Here is a 6000-nt window from a genome sequence, read left to right as displayed (position 1 = left end):
CGGGCAGTGCTATCATATAGGGTTACCCTGTAATGCCAATGAATGAGCCAAATCTGGCCCATGGTGTAGACCAGGTGCACGAAAAGACTTCCAGTCACAATACGGGTGATTCACAATAGTGCGCCTCCAAGAGTTTGCAACGCGTTGGCCAATCACAATGCGCGAAATCAGTCGACCTTTTCCAAACGTGCATTGGGTCGACCGATTTCGCGCATTGTGATTGGCCAATGCGTTGCAAACTCTTGGAGGCGCACTGTTGTGAATCGCCCGTATTGAATAGAATTTTGAGTACTCTGTGACCAGCTATCAGCAACCGACTGACTTGTTAAATTGCAACTTGATTGATTAATTTGGACATTTTTAGTCCGACAGCAACATTTGTAGCACGGTGTTTTTGTTTTTTTTAAGCAGTAAAAGGCGATTGTACTGAAAGTTCCCTTTTCTACAAAAAAAAATGATTTGTCCAACAGGTGGTCTAACTGTTTTTGTTGTTGAGAAGAAAAATATCCATCCCACTTTTACAGGCACCAGTACATGTACATGTACCGGTAGTTTATCAGCTCAGAATCAGTGAGAAGTTAGCAGTGCATGTATGTATGTGTTCCTGTACTTGATCTACATACATGTACGACAATGTTTAAAGGCAAAATTCTTTTCTTTTGGGTGAACTTCTACTGTGCTCAACATTTTTTGTGCAACATGTCTATGAAATACATATATCTGTCAGTCTAAACCAGCCTGGCAAACAAACATATTATTATGTCCGGGGAAAAACAAAAGTATGGAATTCCATCCAGCCATATTTGCTCCAAATTAAATGGAAATTTAATACACTTTCCCATTTCGAGAATAAGAGCAAAGAAAAAAAAAGACGAAGAAGCCACATTTTGATTTATTGCCGTTTTTTCCTTCGGAGACATTAGTGGGTTTCGATATCAAGATTTACAGAGCTGTCGGTCAGGTTTCAATAAGCATTAGCCTCGTTGATAGACGGGAACAGTTATTCATATTTTTTTCTCCTACCATTAATGGCAGTGTCCATTGTAAATCAACTCATTTCTAATAATCTCTTTTTTTTTTCCCTCATCTTCTTGTTTCTCTCTCGTTGCTGTGGTTTTGTCGCCGTGGTTGCTCGCATCGTTGCCACTGCTCTCTGATGCAACTCGCAGGTGCGGAGATCTGACAGATGTGAGTATACATTACACCTCGGCCCGTTTGACGGGATTTTTTTTTTTTTTAACTTAGTTTATTGGGAGTAACTGGAGTGGCGGTAATGCGATGTAAATTACTTTCTGGATTAACAGACGCCTAGCCGAAGGGCTGTGTTGTCTGACATGATACCTGTAGCCAGTGATAATTGACGCATGAAAAGAAAAAAAAAGAAGAAGAAGAAGAAAGAAAAACAAAATGAGGGTAATGTTTGCAGTGGTTTTGCCCTGAGTTGGTATTTCATGCATCTAGGAGATAATCAAGTATCTAAAGGCATTTTCACACTATCCAAACTCTCTGTGTTGGAGCTTTGTCCAACACGGATATTTCGGGAACCTTTTCACTTTCAGGGTTCAACCCTGTCTTAAAAATTCCCATAGACACAAGTGCTAAATGCCCATACTCAGAACTCTCACAAGTTAAAAGCTGCACAGAAAAATGATGATCAACGTGTCATCTTTCGTTTTCTTTTCATTTTTTGGTGGGTGGACCATTGACTTTTCGAGATATTTTCACCCAAAGAAGACGACCCCTATTTTCCCCAAAGCGGAAAAGTAGCCATCTTGAAAAACGATCCCTCCACAACATGGCAAAATTTGCAAGCAAATTTGTGTAATTCACAGCTCCACATAATTGGCCCCTTTCTTGGAATGAAACTACTGTTAATATCGTTGTGAGGGTCCTGGAACTCATCCTTCAAGACTTTCCAGAAGACCCGGTTCGGCAAACCTTGATTGACAAATTCTCCGAAACCACTGCACAGAACTATGCCAATCAGTGCCACCATTACAACCTAGATAACAACTGCACGGTGCTATACAACATGAAACACCTTGGTTGGTTACACGTATTTTTAGTTTCTGTAGTGCATTTTTTATCTTGTCTCAGAAGAATTGTAAGCTCAGTGCTTGTTGATTTTTAATCAACGCCTTGACAGAGTGTGCTCTTGTCATCAGGTACACTGAAGCGTTGAGTAAAAACTGGCTTGTCCAGGAGGAAAGGTTTCTGTTCCCAGAAGTCTTCCTAGAAGAGATGAAAATAAACAGTTTGTCTGCAAATACGTAGCAAACAGAGTATCAAATTGCATCTTACAAAGTCTAAATTCTTACATGTAACTTGAACAGGTTGCTCCTGGGGCTTTGGACTTCCGAATCACATGTAACCATACACCGTTCCGTAAAGACCATGCAAGTAAAGCAACTGAATGTCTTGAAAAAATGTTTTATTTAGGTCTAAGAACCGGTAATATCTCTTGCAGGATCTTCTGAAGATCTCATGGCAAAATAATCTTGTCTTCAAACAAGATTATCAACGTCTTCATCACCCTCCTCTTACTGTAGGGAGACAAACAACTTTGCAGCCAATTTTCTTCACACGTCCCTTGGTATAAAAACTAGAGAGAGAAAGAGAAAAAAAAGAGAGAGTTTGAGATGGAGATAGCATCTCGGATTCTCTCCTCGTATTTGTTTGCTCTTTGACATTTCGAGGAAAGCAGAGGATTGAGGGAAACATTCCCCAAAGCGCTGTCACACGATACGGTAGTCGTCTCTGAAACGGAAAGGCTTTCACACCTGGGAGACAAGGTGTTGTGTGTTTGAGGGGGGGGGGGGAGGAAGATGGTTGTTGGTGGATGGATGTAAAGGGATGCGTGTCGCCGTAGCGATGCAGACAGGATGCGGAGCGTGTCGACCTTGGTCGGCTTGGCTGCAAAACAGGAAGCCGGTTGGAGATGGGAATCAATTGTCTTAGCTGAGTGAACTCGGCAGGGGGTCATGTTGAATATTGACTGGCTGAGGGGGGGGGGGTGGAAGGGGGAAATTCAAGGGAAGATGTTATTGCTCAGAGTTGGATGATACTAGGAAAGATTCTGACAAAAGAATGTCTTGAACTGAGCATTCTTTCCATCTCCAGTACTTAAGGAACTGATTGGATTTCAAGAAGGAATGGAATTGGTTTCCTCCCTAAAAGCTTCTTTCCCCAAGAGTAAATAACAAAAAGGAAGAGGGAAAACCAATCTTCTTGATACAACTGGTATTTACATACTGTACGTGTACATGCCAGTGACTGGTCACTTCACGTCAAAGCAAAAGGAAATCAAATTTTGTGATGTCGATAATTTTAGGTTACATCAAGACTTCCACCCCACCCATTGCCCTAACGAATCGGCTTTGCTTGCAATCAACGGTTTAAAGTATAATGAACCAGCTTCTGAATGGTTCTGTGTTTTCATTGATTGCCAAGGCTTAATGTACATGTACATATGGGAAATGTACATGTACACCGTGCTTCGAAAAGAAAACTAAAACAGTGTTCTTTTCTTATTGGAGTTCAGAAACCGAAGTATTCTGATGGTTGAGGACACCCATCTCTATCTCTGCTTAGCCTCAAATGTAGGCAAAAAGCAAATGTTAGGTTGTGGACAATTCATTACCCTCGATATTTGATAAGAGTCTCTAATTTGTTGCCACCATTTGAAAAACAATTTTTTTTCCAAGGACTGACAGCAAATACACAGTAATACACACAGTCACCAGAGTGTACCGGTACCTTGTACCTTTTTCCTATTTCAGACATTTTAAACCCTTTGAACATGGCTTTATTTGTGTTTGCTTTAAAAAAAAAAATGCGCCCATAACGTACAAAAGGATACACAGGTCTGAATTATTGTCGGGCTGCAAATATTTCGAAGTTCAGTTAGTGAACCTTGGGAAAAAAATTGTTCAGAGTCTCATTTAAAAGTGAATTTTTTTGTATTGAGAGAAAATTAGCAGTTTCGGGGTGAAATTCAAAAATAGCACGGGGAGATTAGCTTTAACATTTAAATTGTCCGACGCATATATCCATTTACTGTCACGCTACCCCCTACCTCTGAGCGTTTGTTTACCCATTTTTAAATTCCAATTGATGTGCACCTTTCCCCATGCCCTTGTCTTTCTGGCTTCTCGAGAGAGAAGATCGGTCACGGTCGCTGCAGTTTCAAGTCGACCACCTGGTACCTGAAATAACAGTAGCACTGGCTCCATTCCTGAGCTGGATCGCCAGGTATGCAGATATCTGTCCCGGCTTGGATTTCACCCCACATTGCCTCCTTGGTCTGTCAAATTGTCTAGGAATTAGCGTTCAATAGCGAACCAATTTGTGTGTGTAGGATGGGATCGCCATTCAGTATTACATGTATGATAGCCCTGCTACCTACAATGTACCATATTTAAAAATATATAGAGTGCTGGTTTTAGGGGCTGAAGAGGCTGTAAAATTTTATCTGTTCACTGACGGTGGATCTGGGTTTAGTGTGTTCTGGTCTCGTTTTCAGGACTTGATGGCAGAATTTGGTTGCGGTTGTTCTGGCACCTGAGAAGAATTTGCTTGGAAATTTGTGGCATGTGCGTAAGATTTGTCACAGCTGTCACCTGTAATTAAACATGTGGGATTTTGATTGAACCTTACTGTCCTTAGCAGTGCATAAGAATGTAGGCCTGTAATACATGTTCATGGTTGATCCAGTTTCTTGAGGAATGTATTAAATGTAAAGAGGTGTTAGGGGAGTATGCACCTCTCTCCCCCTGCCCCCCCCCCCACCCCCACCCCCCAAAAAAATTAAATTAAAAACAAAACCAAAACAACCAAAAAACTCCAAACAAAAATTGAAAAGGGATCGCCGTCAACACTTTTGTTTCGCATTCTGTTCAAGTAAATTGCAACTATCTATGGTATGTTTCCATTTTTTCCACAGTTTTATTCAAGGACAATCCAGACGTCAAACGTTAGGCATTCTTATTTGAAAAGTTCCCCCTTATACATGTAAGTAGACGTCAGATGGCGGGATGTTTCCCCATTTCACTATAAATTCCCTCACACCTTCAAGTTTTTAAACTTTCCAAGTTGCTGGTCAAGTTCGCGACTTGTTCTTAGATCCTGGTCTTGTATTGACAATTAGAGTTGAGTCCCCACTGTGTGTCATTTTTCCAGGTTACATGCAAATATGTTGTGAAATACATGTAGTTGATGGCATGTCTTGAGCCTACGCACCCCCCCCCCCCCCCCCAACTAGAAATCCTGCATATTGGCCTGCAGCTACATGTACATTTTTTTTGTAGGTCCATAGAATGCTGTACATTTGTTACATGTTGGCAGAGGTCCATATGTTTGCCGACAGCGACACACGTACGGTATCTCTCCTGTACACGCTTCATAGCTGCTTATTATAGCTTGCTCGGTGTAATAAGTGTTAACTTACACCTGTCATGTTCAATTAATGTCCATGAAAACTGACCCAAGTTGGTTCCTTGGTTTACGGATGTAGTGTGTGATACAAGCTTGTGGGAGGTCCACGTTGCCCTGCTCTATGGTTTCAGCTGTACAGATGTTGATCTTCTCTCATGACAATTAATTGCCCCAAATTTTGTTTTCTATTGTTTATACGGATTTTAAAATGAAGGAACTTTCAGACACAGATGTGTGTAATGCAGACCCTTTAATTTGCTCATTTTTTTATGAACAATAATGTGCACATGGGGAATAGGTTTTCATTAAAAAAAAGTTGCTAGTGTTACATGTAGACAACCTTTCTCTTTTGGTCTGAGTTCATAATTAACCCTCCCTCTCTGGCTGGCGATTTCAACAAGGCCAGCCCAGCAGTCAAAATCAATCAAGTGACTGTTTTTAACAGTTGAGTGCTCCCTGCCTTCATAAAGCAAGATTGACTGGCTGTAAGCCTGATAATATCGGTAGCTATGCTTTGACTGTAGGTGATTGATAAGCCAGCTGTGTCGCCACTTGCCTGCTTTTGTC

At 41.1% G+C, this 6000-nt stretch overlaps 1 protein-coding gene across 2 annotated transcripts in view; it reads left to right on the top strand.

Annotated features, from left to right (window-relative positions):
• The first annotated feature begins 1145 nt into the window (after positions 1-1145).
• Positions 1146-6000, top strand: part of LOC119745442 (cilia- and flagella-associated protein 410-like) — a 33460-nt gene continuing 28605 nt past the window's right edge. Inside the window, exon 1 of one of the 2 annotated variants that reach the window (XM_038221790.1) lies at positions 1146-1188. The gene's annotated coding sequence lies outside the window, so the exon portion shown is untranslated. The remainder of the gene's footprint in view (positions 1189-6000) is intronic. The other variant, XM_038221791.1, reaches the window with a different exon arrangement.

The sequence above is a fragment of the Patiria miniata genome, unplaced genomic scaffold (assembly GCF_015706575.1).
Source record: "Patiria miniata isolate m_02_andy unplaced genomic scaffold, ASM1570657v1 HiC_scaffold_7, whole genome shotgun sequence".
In the NCBI taxonomy this organism is placed as follows: domain Eukaryota; kingdom Metazoa; phylum Echinodermata; class Asteroidea; order Valvatida; family Asterinidae; genus Patiria; species Patiria miniata.
This window is presented reverse-complemented; position numbering and strand designations above follow the sequence as displayed.